Genomic DNA, 13,949 nt, shown 5'->3' with positions numbered 1-13,949 from the left:
TCTCCACCAAGAAAAAGTTCCTTCTTTCTTCCTGGAATCCTCCAGCCTGAGGGATCCCGCTCATTCCTTCCGTGCATCCTCCCTCCCTGTATCTAGGCAGCAGACCTGGCATCCCTTCCCACCCTTTATCCCGTGACACAGATGTAGGGGGATGTTTTCAGTGCACATGTCCCTGCTCCACGGGGGAAGGAGGTAACTCCTTCTGAACATCCCGCCTCCACCAGTGAGGCTGTGCATGATCCCATCTCCTCCTTCTCTCCAGGCCAGAACCAGTACCCCTCCAGCTCAGGGGTCAGCAGGTGTCTTCCCCTGTGGGTGTGGGGTAGGGGCAGGCCCAGAGGTGGCTGATAAGGATGATGATCCCCAGAGTTCCTATCCAGACCTCAGGAGCTGATGGGAAGACCTCTGTCTAGAGTATTTCCTCTTTTACCCCCAGTTTAAATGATCCAATTCCCAGCTCCTCTTCTCCACGGTTCAGGATGGAGGGTGGTGCAGAGTCCCTGGATTCAGACCCAAGTGTGGGCCTAGGATCTCACTGTGTAATCCTAAAAAAGTGATTTAAGCCCTCTGATCACCAGTTTCCTCAACAGATAAATGAGGACACTACCCACCTAAACGAAACGTAGCAGATCATGATGCTCTGCTCACAGCGGGTGCTGGATAACTGTCCTTTCACAGAAATCTCACACCGAGGGCCAGTCCCTACTGCAGGGGAAATGGGGAGTGTGGCTGGCCCATGCAGGCTTAGGGCCACAGAGAAAAGCAGAGACAACGGGCTTCAGGTTCTCTACCTTCTGCCCACCTATCACCATCCCAAACCACCTCAACTCCCTCCTCAGATAAGGTGCATGAAGCAAGGAAGAACATTAACGGGGACACCTTGGAAAACAGAGTTTCCTTAGTGGCATGCAGAAGACAACCAGCAGCACTACTCCTAAGCAGCCGTGCTACAACTAGCAGCCCTCTCCTCCTAAGCCTGAAATGCCTCTAACTGACAGCAGCACCTTCAGCAAGTCCCAGAGCTGGGAGTGAGCTGACTGTCTGGCAAATGGACCACTCTTAGAATCAAGTTTCTAAGGCCCATGGAGGTGGTATGGCACAGTGGTTAAGACCAGAGGCTTCAGAGCAGAGTCAGGCCCTTTGGGTTTGAATCATGATGTCCTCACTTCCGACCCGAGTGGCCTTGGACATGTTACTTAACTTCCTTAGACCTCAGTTACTTTATCTGTAAGACAGAGATGATAACAGTACCCACCTCACAGGATTGTTGGAGGATTATGTAACATAATGCATGTCAAGTGCTTAGCATAGTATCTGGCCCATAGTCAGTTCTCAAATGTTGGCCAGAAGAAGCTTTAGTAAGAGTAGTTGGGTTTACAGCCATACCACCCTGAACATGCCCAATCTCATCTGATCTCGGAAGCTAAGCATGGTCGGGCCTGGTTAGAACTTGGATAGGAGTAAGAGTAGTTGGGAGAGAAGTAGCAGTCATGTTGGTAGTACGAATGCTCAGAAGATCCAGGTTTTTATCCTTTAGAAAGTGGGGGCAAGTGAAAGTAGAGCTGGGGAAAGGCTGCACTCTCAGCCACCTTCCTGCCCTAAAATTGGATTTCCCTCTCTAGTATGCCCCCTTCCTCTCTCTATTCTTTTAGGAGAAAGTGTGTGATGTCATCTCAAAGAAGGATGGCCATATATTTTATCATCCAAACCAGGACACTTTTGAGAGTACTAATTACACTAGGACAAAGGCCTAAACAGGAACTGTCTCCCCAAACCAGGGTGCCTAGTTACACTATCTCAAGGTCATGCAGAAATGCCTTCACACTCTGCTTCAAGGTCTTGGCTAAAGGTAAGACTTCCTTGCTTCTCAGAATCCACTTTGCTCTGGCCCCACCCTACCCATGCTTTAAAAAAAAAAAAAAAAAAAAATCATACTTGTCTAGAATGTCTAATCCTTCTCCCATTCAAGGTCAAGGCCAACCCCAGAGTGGAACAGAGAGGCTGGTAGAAGGCCTTCACCCACATTGTATGACATCATGCTCCCCAACCAGCCTCTGGAAACACAAATGAAGTGCACTGGGGCCAATGTCTGGATTCATGCCTCCCTTCTTGAGAAAGAAGGCTAGGCCAGTCTAGGAGAAGCAACAGGCTCCCAGGGTCATCAGCATCCAGATACCAGCTGCTTGGATCTCTGAATGGAGCCTCTGCTGGACCTGAAAGTACCCTTGATGGGCGGGGCTACATGGGATTGAGAACCTTGAGCACCCCACTAGAATGGGGTTCCTCCTCCATTCCAGTTTCTCCTCCCCCAGCAAGGTCAGAGGACAACCTTAACCAGCACTCAGTTGGAACATAGCCCACCAGTCTTCTTCGAGCCATGAGACCCTGACCTGTAGCTCTGCAGGTGTGCCTTCCTTGGAGACACACCTACCACCCATCTGCCCCACCAAGATCTCACTCCTCTCTGAAGAAGGAGAACCAAGACGGTACCCCAGGCAGCCACCACAGCAGCAGCTGCAATGCCCTTGGAAAAGGGCCCACAGCCCACAAGGCGGCATGATGGAGTAGAAAGAGCCCTACTCTGGCAGGAAACCTCGATTCTAGTTTTGTCTCTGCATCAAACATGGTACATAACTTTGGAAAATCCATGTGGTCTCTCTGGGCCTCCATCTTGTCATTTGTACTTGAAGGCACTTAATAAGATGACAGATGATTCATCTCCCTTTTTCCTCTAACCCTCTAACATAAGGGTCTCATGCTTGGGCTCTGGCATGAGACAGATCTGAATTCAAATCCTCAATCTGTCATCTTATTAGGTAACTTTAACTCTCAGTCTCCTCAGGTAATAATAGTATACTGCATTGAGTTGTTTGGAGAATTAAATGAGATACTGAGTGTAAAAAAAAAAAAAACAAAACAAACAAACAAAAAAAACTTGGAAGAGAACTTTGTATATAGTAACTACTGTAGAAATGATAGCTATATCACGACTATTACTACTACTACTACGGTGATGATGAGAACAGTGATTACTAATATTAGAGGGATCTCAAAGGAGGCAGAGCCATCTGAGCCAAGGATAGTGAAGCCCTTTCTACTAAACTCTACTGAAATACAGCATGTTGCAATTCCTCCAGCAGATCTAGACATTCAGGCAGGGCTAAGACAACCAGCGGTAAAGTCCAGCCTTCCCAGAAGACAGGCGCCAAATGCTGGAGAAGAAAACTCCAATACTAAACCCATGTGGTTCCTTCCTCCAATCGACAAACATTTGTTGAGCACCTACTATGTGTCAGGAAATGCCCTATGCACTGGGAACACCACAATGAACACAAAGTCCTTGACCTCTCAGAGCTTGCATTCTAGAGGGATAAAGAGACAAGATCCATCTTAAATGTTTCAATATATCATAGTATAATACAATATTAAGTGAAGATTAACCAGTTAAAATTAAAGACAGTGTCATGGGCTGGAAAGCAGCCAGGGGGTTGGGGTAAGAGGACTATTTTAGAAAGCTGGTCAGGAAAGGTCTCTCTGAGGAGTATAATTTGAGGAACAACCTGCAGGAAAGGGCTGGGAGTGGGACCCATGCATAGTCCCTGCCCCGAGCCCAGCATGGCCACCTGTGGCTCCCCCAGCCACAACACCGCACTTGCTTCATCCTCAGAGCAACAGAGCTGGCCCTCAAGGCTCAGAGCTGCAGCGCAACCATTCTTCCCCCAGCAGGTCCCGGCCCACAGCAGGAACAGACACACGGGCCGGCACATTTCTAGGCAGTGAGGTTTTAGAAGGAATGCTTCTTCTTTTGCAAGTCTCCCATCCACACCTGAGGGGTCATGTAAGGAGAACACGGCCGGGGGATACCAAGAGCAATCTCTTCTCCACATCGGGCACAATAATTTTCCCCCAAGGCGTCCTACTCCCCATTTATCCCCTTTCTCTGGCAATGACATAACCCTGTCTCCCTAACTCCTCAGGGTCAGCCCCAAGAAGGGAGAGGGATGCTGGAAAGGTAAGACAATCAGCATTTTGCTCTGAGGATTTTGTTTTTCTTTCAGGCAAAATGTTTTCCAGTTTCACTTATAATTGCTAATAAAGAGGGACACACCTTCAGCTGAAGAAGGGAAAATGGCGTCTGGTAGTTAAGGCAGCCAGAGCCCAGGAGAAAACAGGGGCTGGGCTGCTCTCACGGCCGAGGGTGATTTCAGCTCCTTCGGGCTGCAGCCTCCAACAAGGCCGAGCTGCCCAAGAGGTGGCTGACGCCAGGGGAGCAGGACCATCCTCCCGAGCTCAGCCCCAGGCTCTGGCAAGGCAGCAAGGAAAACCCTCAATTTCGCCCACCTCATCCCCTTCTCCCCCTTCAATCTGTATCCACCCACCAGTCATCCATGAGCCACCCACCCACGGGTTTGCTTGGTGGACGTGCAGATCTCACTTGAGGCTTCCTGCTGGAGGCAGGAGCAGTTTCTTCCCCTCTACCCTCCCCTCAACTACCTTGAGGACTCTCCCCCACTGACCACCCCTGCTTCTTGCCTTCCTCCCCCAAGTGAGGGAAGGGAAGCCTCCTTCCCTGTCACTACCACACCTGTCCAGAGCCACCATATGATGCTGGATACACACATATCCAGCAAACACAGCCACACCACACAAAGAGGCACGCAGCCTCCTGCTTGAACCACACGCACAGTGTTGACAATCCTATGTTGTCCAATTGGAGGCACACCAGTGCTTGACAAAACACAAACACCCTTCCAGTCCCCACCCGTAAACCAACACAAAGGCCACCAAGAATTTCAAGACCCAGCATCATCTGTAGAGAGGAGAGCTGGATCGGACAAAGACATTGTTCCATCCTCCCAAGTAACCATCACAACTCTCTGGGATATTCTGCAGTGCCCTCTGGTTTGACACAGCCCACTGATCAGAGCTGTGCTAGTTGGTGTGTGTGAGAGAGCGTACACATGTGTACGGGGGAGGGGGCTGTGGCTCTACTGTCCAGGCATCAAATCTCCCCGGAGGTAACCCAGTCAGACTCTGCCTCCCCCACATAACCTTCCTCCAATGTACCGCAAACATATATTTCATGGATGGTTAAATTGGATCATTATCACTGGGTGCTTATTTGGTCAAAAAAAATTATTAATGTCATCTACCCCCATTCCAATCCCCTGCTTGTGAGGTCCCCTGCCACAAAGACTCTCCAACATGCTAATCCCATGAACTGCGACACACGACAGCTTTAGGGAAAGAATAATGGCGAGAAGAAAGAAGACTGTGGTGGCGGAGAGGAAAAGAGGCTCTAACGTGACCGCAGTCCCCATGCAAAGATGAGGGGAAGGAGCCACGGTGGAGGTAGAGTGGGGAAAGAGGCTAAGGGGAATGAAACCAAGCAAAATGAAGCCCTCAGCGCCTGTGTATGTGACAGAGAATGTGTGTGCAAGAGCGTGTGCCAGTGTGTGTGTGGATGTGCCGACTTTGCCCTCCTATCAGAAGGCTGCATCCGTGTGGCATGTAGGAAAGGCCATCGCACCACTGTTGTGTTGCAAAAAAAAAGAAAAGAAAAAAAAGCAAAGAAAAAGGGAAAAAAGAGCCGCAGAGCCATCAGTATCAGAATTTTTTCATGAAGATGGAAAGGGCTGGAGGAAGAGGGGGGTGCGCCTAGGGTAGGGAGAGCAGTATGTGGAAATACAAGGCAAGATCATGGCAGAATTGGGGGAGGATGGAGGGGGAAATTGGTGGTGGGGTGAAAAAATTTCACACACACACACAGAGACACAAACACACACAATACCCAAACGCCAACCCGCCCGCTCCACTGTCCATCCAAGACTGACAACCCGTCCCCCATCTCTCCGCTGCCTCTCCGTGCCCCCAAAGCTGGTGCTGATGGATTTCTGTATCTCGGTTTTGCAGCAGTGGGCTAATTACAACCAAGCCCCCTTACCAAATTAACCCCTCCCTTCCCTCTCTCTTTTTTTCTCTAAAAGGCCAATTGAAGAATAATGTGTTTTTATAGATAATGGATTTTTTTTTCAGGAGCGAGAGAAAGGGGGGTGCAGAATAGAAATTCTGCAAACCGGTGACTTCCGACCTCACCTCCGTCTCCCCTCACGTCCCCGTTTGCTGTAGCATCTCATCTACCGTTCTCCCACCATTCCCTCGTCCCCTACCACCCAAAAGAAAAGACCTTCCTACCATGCACATCGACAAACACACCAACCGCCACCCAATCTCAGTAGCCGATCTCAAAACCCCAAGCATCAGTCCACCTCGATACATCCTTTCCCTTATATAAGCAGCAAATCATCAACATAGTCAGGAGAAACGCAGCACTAAAATGAAATCAACAAAAACGGAGGCCAGAGCCCCGTCAAATCCCCAATAATTAATAATAGGGAACTACCAGAGAAGCAAAGACGTAGTTGTCTCTCAAAATCTAGAATCCCTTTAATTTCTGCCCCCTCCTCTTCTCAAGAAGCAATTTTTTTAAATTATCATTTCACTAGAAAGGGCTGGAAAGCTCCAGAAAAGGGCATTCGCACAGTCCGGTTGTTTTTAAAAAATAAACCCAGCCCTGTTGCTCACTTTAATAGCGAACTTCCAGTGTCCAGCCTTTTCCCCCTCTTCCAGAAGGAAGACTGACTCGCAGGATGAACCCCAGGCTGCAGAAAATGGGCCAAGAGCCCTTACTCCACTCCCCAATAACAAAAAAAAAAAAAAAAAAAATCAAACAATAGGAATATCTGCACAACCAGCACCCTTCTGAAATATCGTTTGCCCCATATGACTTAGGCAGATTAAGCCCGAAGATTAAAAAATAAATACCAGCCTTGCCTCCTCTCACTCCCCTCCATCCTTCCGCCACATACCCAGTAGCCCTTAGGTAAACTTGCCCATCATAACCAGCGGGACCATTTTAACTTGAAAGGCGACGCAGAAGCCCTTGAACGATGAAGGAAGGCTCTACCCAGAACGGCAAATTAATAAAGAGCTAGTTCTCCAGGCTCCCCAGACTAACCTCCAGGTGCCCCCAGATAGACTATCCTGGGTACCAAGTCACCCAGTGTGCTGGGAGTTCAAATTTCCACTGGAACCTTCATCACAAAGGCAAACGGTCATCTGACCCCCAAAACTACACTGTCCTCCAGGTGTGACAAGGAGTGTCCCCTCTCCCTCCCAGGGCCATCCACAGGACCCAGCAGAGAGAAAGAAGAATGTTGGGGTGGCTTGTAGTGGTAAAAGAAAAACTATCTCCCCAAAGCGGGAACCGAAGGAAGCGGGGAGAAGACAGCTCTTGTCCTACCAGCTCTCTTATTTGCCCTGACTCTGTCTTGCTCCATCCTAAGCTAGCTCTCAATGATCTCTGACCTTTGCATTAGAAAGAAAGTATTAAAAATAAAGATCAGAAAAAGAGGAACCCTACTTTACCTAAACCCCAATAATGGTTAGCAAAAATATGATGTTCTCATTGCATGATGATATTTCTATACCCAAATTAAAAGAGGCAGGCATTTAATGGAGGAAGGGAAAATTTTATTTTTTTTAACAAGTAATCACAGGGTAAGTCACCTGCAAAGCAGTCGAGCCCTTAGGTTGGTATTACATCACTGGCCTAAGAAGGGATGGGGGGTGGGGGGACACATTTTTTTCCTTGTCATCAGGCTGATGTTTCTAAAGCAGTTAAGTTTTGTGGTTAAAAAAGAAAGAAGGAAAGAGCTGAAACTCTGGGTACAGCACAATGCCTGGAAAAAACAATACATCGAACCAGGCTTTAAGGTCACTGAGAGCTTGCAAAACCCACAGTGCTTACACAGAGTGGAAGTTTTCAGGCAAGCCTGCTACTAAATCATTAATATAAACAAATGGAAGGCAGTGGAGGACGATTCCCTTGTAACCGATCCAAACAGGAGCACACACCCGCACACACACACACACACTCACACACACACTCCCTTTTCACCTTCTCCAAGTATGCCCACTTTCATAAGACAGGAGTCCAACCTGAATTTTTAGACTCTAGAACCACCTCCTCACACCCCCTCAAAAAAAAAAAGCACACACTCTCACATACACCTCAGTTCCTCAACAGCTAGGGAAATCCCTGTCTCCATTCAGTTTTGTTTTCTTGTGATACTCAGAGTGTCCCTTCTGTTTCTCATTTTAACCAGCCCAAATAAATAAATGAATAAATGAGGGGGGAAGTGGTTACAAAATGTCAAAAAAAAAGTAGCTGCCCAAAATGAAGTGATGAGCACACATCATTTCAGACTAACAATTCAAGCAAATAGGAGAAATACTCAAAAAAAAAAAAAAAAGAAGAAGAAGAAGAAGAAGAAGAAGAAGATAAAAATCTAAAACATTCTCTGACTTTTCCAACATCTGGAGGAAAAGGACCCAACTTCCAGGCGAAACTGAAGGAAAAGAAAGGCAGTTGAAAAGCCATTTCCACAGTCAGCCAAGGCTCACGGATACAGCATTCAAAAAAAAAAAAAAAAAAAAAAAAAAATCTAGGTTGGTCGCTCCCAACTGAAAACTTCTACCCTCTCAGGAGCAACCTCTTCCCAGAACGGACAAGAACCTTGAGTTGTTTCATACCCTGACTGCCTTCTTTTCCCCGCAAACCTTACCTTTCCAGTTGAACAGAAGATTTGGGATCTGTCTGTATGTCTGTTTGATGTTTAATCAACTGAGTTTGCCGGGTTTGTTTCCTCTTTGGGGAGGTTCAAATTCCAGAATCTTTCTCTCTCCTTTTCCTCTCTCTCTGGGAGGGAGTGGCAGGGAAGAAGGGAGGGGTTGTTGGAGGTGCGAAGCGCAGGTCCTTGGTGGCTGGAGATGCCGAGGCTGAGAGAGGGGAGGACAGGTTACCTCTCTCTCCCAGCGAGTTGCATGCAAGAGGCGATGTGTAGGGCTGAGCGCTGAGCCTGAGACTGCCGGAGGAGCCCAGGAATTTCACGCACTCCAGAGCCGGCCCCTCCCTCTCCCACACAGACCCCAGCATTTAAAGAGACAGTCAGGCCGCCTGGCTCAGGGCTTCACCTCCTCCCTGACTGTTTTGCAAACAGCTGAGAAGATATCATCAGGGAGGGGCAGTCTGTAGCCCCCACAACTAAGAGGCAGTGTCTGAGCTCAGTCCTCTTCTTACTCCAGCCTGAGAGTAGAGTTCTTCCCTAGAACTGGAGCAGGAATTAATATAAAGACAAAATTCTCATTTACAGTTTCAGCAGACCAAACCACTTCCCACTGCTGAGGATGTGTGTGTCTCCTTGCAGACTGAGGGACTCTAACCTACAAGTGTGCCTCGGTTTCCCTGAGTAGTTGCTCTTCCTTGCAAAATCAGGGCAATCCTTGAGCATCTAGTGGAGGTCAGGGCTGTAACTAGGACACAAATCTATTCCTTCAACAAGCATTTTGAATGCCTGCTTAGGATGAGGCATAGTGCAAGGGGCTGGGAACATAAAAATTAAAGTGACAAATGGGGCTTCCTCTCTCAGAGCCCCTAGCAGCAAAGACAGACCCAGGCACAGCCCATCCTATCCTAAGGGGCTGCCAGCTAAGAGTCAGAGGCCCGAATCAAGTGTTTTGGTGACTCAGGAAGATGGCTCTGTTTTGTGGCTTGCACTCTGAGCTCTGAGCCTAGACAATTCCACTGCACCCCTAAACCCTTGAAAATCCACTGCCAGCCTTGACAAACTAGTTCATGTCTGTGGAAACGTTTCCCCAGTCAAACCTAAACGAGAGATGACAGTCGGTGGCACCTAATACCAAGGTTTTGCTCAGCATCAGGCCCTGGTACCTCATGTGAAAATGCAGCCCCAAACTCCTTTCTTCTCCAGCTCCCTTTTTAAGGGCTGCACTGGCATGCCTTCCCTTGGACCAGCACCAATCCACTAATAGCCGTCGAGCACTTACCATATGCCATCACGTGGTTCATCTCCTTCAGTCCCGCAAGGTTTGTGCTGTTTGACAGTTGCAGTCCATTTCACAGTCTTAAAAATTGATGCTTTAGAGAGGTTGCCCAAGGTCACACAGCTGGAAGCTGCTGAGAATGAATTTGAACTCAAGTCTATCCAACTCCAGAGCCTGCCTGCTCAGCCACAGTACTCTATTGCCTCCTGGCCAAGGCTGGTAGTTCTTATATTTCTGACTTTTACTGGACGTCCTTGCAGCATCCTAGCACTTTCCCGACCCGGCAAACTTTAATAGCACATGTACCCGGCATCATGCTCATGAGAAATAAAATGAATCTACCAAGGTCTGAACCCCAAGGACTCCAGTAAGCATTGGAGGAGGACAGAAATGTGTTTCTATAAAACAAGGGGAAAATAATCATGAGAGCAATGTAAAGGAAAGTCTATGGGACTCTTGATAAACAAGTGATTAATTTTGATTTGGAGGTGGGGGATATCAAGGCAAGCTTGGTGGACTAAAGTGGCGTCTGGGCTGGGACTAGACAGACACATGTACTTCCATCATTACTAGCCTACTTTTCAGTCTGTTTTACCTTTCAGATCACAATCTCATTTTCTTATGTGTCTTTGGGTCTCCAACCTTCAACACCTCCACAGTATCCAGCAGTTTTAGGAATACAAACAAACATGCCTTCATGGATTACTTTTATATGACATCTGATCTCCCACCTATTTACTCTAGACCTGAACTTCCCTGGCCAGCGGTTCCATATCCTCCTTACCTGGCCTTCCTGGAAGGCTCTGCACCAAATTTGTCCACAGAATGTGGAAGGGAAGTTCAGAAGGCACAGTGCATGGGATTGCCCTAGATGTCAGGAGTTCCTGGGGGAAGAATCATGTAAAGGAGCCGCCATAATGCAGCAGGACATCAGGAACAGCCAGGGAAACTGTACACTCATTTTGGGGGCAGCAGGAAGAGACCTGAAGGACCTAAGGGATGAGAGGGCAGAAGCCTCAAGGGAGAGCCTGAGGACTCAGTGCCCTGCAGATGTCAGTGCCCATGGGATTCCTGTGGCAAACACCAGCCTAGGAAGGACATCCCTGTGAGAAGTGTATCTGCAGAACAGCCTAGAGGTTAAGGGACATACCTGGATTCCAATCCCATCTGGGCCACCTAAATTCCTTGTGATTTGAATAACTGTCTTCACCCTCTCCAAGTCTTAGCATCCTCGCCTGTAAAATGGAGGTCACCTGTACTTACTTCATAGAGTTGTTCTGAGAAACAACTAATAAAATACTCGTAGGACGCCTGCCCCACAGAAGTACTCAACAGATGTTCACTACCCCAGCCCACAGGTCTGCATTTGCCCCTGCATGGGATTACTAACTGTGGACTGCCCCCTATAGTTGGCATTCCTTTATTTCAAGTTATTATATCTCTTTTAATAATTTAGCTTATTATTTACGGTATCACTGTAGTCACTATTATTTACTTCTTTTTACCCCCTTTGATTTCTAACCTACTCTAACTTGTATATTTTGAATATATTTTTATTATCATTTTATTCTGTTTTGTACTTTCTTAGGCTTTTTAAATGTTATTTATCTTTCAATTACTCCAGAGTATTCTTTTAGTGTGCCTTTTATCATGAAATCTGTGAGCTCATTTTGTCTCATTCCTCCATACCATTTTAGTTAACTACCACTCGGCTCATTCTAGTGATCCAGCATTCCCCAGATAGCTCCAAATTTGTGAAGATGGTTATGTACAAAATAGCAGGGAAAGACAACATCAAAGAGAATAAGACGGGTCTCCTTGCAGACACGTAATGCAACCATAAGCAAAAAGCAATATCAGGTGTTTACCCAAATGATGGTGCCATGTCAGCAATAGTACTAATTTTTATTTTTTAAGGGAGGACTCAATGGGTACAACTGAAGCCCTCAGAGACTCTAGGCCTTCTCAGCTCTCATCTCTGTCCTGGGATAAGGAGGGCCATGATCAGAGGTCATTAAGTTAGAAGGTTCCCTCGCAGGCCTACCTTCCTTCCTTTGATTCGATTGTGGGGCCCCATCTTCACTCAGTTCAGGGACAGAACAGACCAGGGACTGTTTCAGCTTTTCTCAAATGTGCGAGACCAGTGCTTTCAGCATGTAGCAAGAAAAAATTTCACTACCAATCAAAAGGATACATTGCCCATGGTATTCTGAAAGAAAAGTTACTACAGTGATAATAACAATAATAATAACAACTACCACAAGTTTCCCCCTGCCAACCCTCTACTTAGAAGCATTGTGGTTAAGATCCCAAGGCTCTGCAAACAGGACATCTGGGTTCAAATCCCAGCTCCACCATTTTTTGGCCATGAGACCTCAGCCAAATTTCTAACATCTCGAGCCTCCACTTTCTCATCTATAAAACGGGAATGATAATGGTATCAAATGGTTCCTGTGAGAATTGTATCAAAAGCACCGACAATAGTAAATGGCACGTGGGAAGTCCACAATGGAGAGTATTGGTCATTATTATCAGAGTGGAATTTAAAATATTTAATATCTAAGATGGTCCAGTCAGCAACCAATCAGATTGGAAGGTGACCAACAGCAACTGGTTTGGCCTGACCAAAGCATACCAGCTACCAGCCTTGATTATTAGGCCTTTTACCACCTGCCAGGTACTAAGTTAGGCATTTGGCATGCACTAATGCATTATCTCATTTAATCCTCACAGCAGCTTGGTTTTATTATGTTATGTATTGAAATACATGCAATTGCACATTTATAAATAAGACTATGCCTATAAAATCAGAATTCTGCATAAAAGACTTGGCATATCCATTCCTGCCACCCTAATGACTCTTAGCATGTGAATTCCAAGGGTTGCTTTTTCTGGGACATTTTTAGCCTCATTACATAGGTTCCTTCTTTTACTTACTCATTCTTTCAATAACGTTTGGGGGAAAAAATTACAGTCCATGGCTCAGTTTCCCCATCCATTAAATGAGTGTTTCTGTCTAAATTCCCACCACTTGACCCCGACCAAATGTGGGAGCATCAGTCTTCTCCAGCTAAGACCAAGTCACTAGAAATCAGGCATTAGAGAGTTCTTCTAATCCCTCAGCTAGCACTTCAATTGAGTCAAACCCTCCAGGCTCCCAACCTGCCCCATAAGCTTGGATTTTTAGTCACTAAAGTCCACACATGCCTTATCCCTAAGCAGGTTTCAAATTCAGCCCCCAGTGCTATTGGGCCAAAGCATTTTGCCTAAGGCCCCTTCAAATGTTCTTTGTGCTCTTCTCTCCTCTCCCCCCCTAAGAGCTGTGCTGTGATGCTGGCCTGCTGGAGTTTATTTGGCTTTCTGTCACCTATGTGATGATGATTTTAGTGTTATTAATAGGTGACTGCTTATTAAGTAGTATTATTAGACATGTGCCGTGCAGCGCAGACAGTACCACAGAGGGGCCTGGCATCCTCCAAGGAGAAGACTTGTACAAAAAGACTTGTCCCTGGGGCCCAGTAAAAGGACACAGGCCCAGCAGTGAGTCACAGGAAGCCAACAGCAGTGCTTCCCAAATTCTAAAAGCCAGGCACCTAATCCAGCAACTGTGTCTGGCACGGGAAGGAGGGAGAAACAAATGTGAGATTTACAGGCATGTGAGAACACAAGCCCAAAGAGAAGCCTGAGCACTTAGGCCTTGAGGAGGTCACCTCCCATGAAATGTTTCTCCCTCCAGGCATCCCTTCCACCAGGGTATCTGGTGCTCCCAAAGAGGCTACAGGAAAGGCTAGCTCCTGGAAAGACCAAGGGTCTCCAACTTCCAACTCCAATGTGGAACTCTCTACCTTCTTGTTCCTATCTTGCTTATTCCATGGGAATAAAATCATCTCAGGGTTTCACAGCCAGTAGAAGCCTCCCAGCCAACTCCCTGAATTCAGCAGCCTTTTGCCAGCCCTCTGCGCAGGACTACCAACTCCAGCCTTGGGGAGAGCCAGGCTAGGAGGTAGAATGCCTGCCCTGTGGCTGCATCCTTCTCCCTGAGT

The 13,949-nt window shown here is 47.1% G+C and overlaps 1 protein-coding gene across 16 annotated transcripts in view; it reads right to left on the bottom strand.

The window, feature by feature from the left end:
- Positions 1–8,914, bottom strand: part of NRXN3 (neurexin 3) — a 1,700,445-nt gene extending 1,691,531 nt beyond the window's left edge. For all 16 annotated transcript variants that reach the window (XR_012091017.1, XM_073011214.1, XM_073011222.1 and 13 more), the window contains exon 1: positions 8,628–8,914. The gene's annotated coding sequence lies outside the window, so the exon portion shown is untranslated. The remainder of the gene's footprint in view (positions 1–8,627) is intronic.
- Between the last annotated feature and the right edge of the window lie 5,035 nt (positions 8,915–13,949).

This window comes from Chlorocebus sabaeus, chromosome 24, assembly GCF_047675955.1.
Source record: "Chlorocebus sabaeus isolate Y175 chromosome 24, mChlSab1.0.hap1, whole genome shotgun sequence".
NCBI lineage: Eukaryota > Metazoa > Chordata > Mammalia > Primates > Cercopithecidae > Chlorocebus > Chlorocebus sabaeus.
This window is presented reverse-complemented; position numbering and strand designations above follow the sequence as displayed.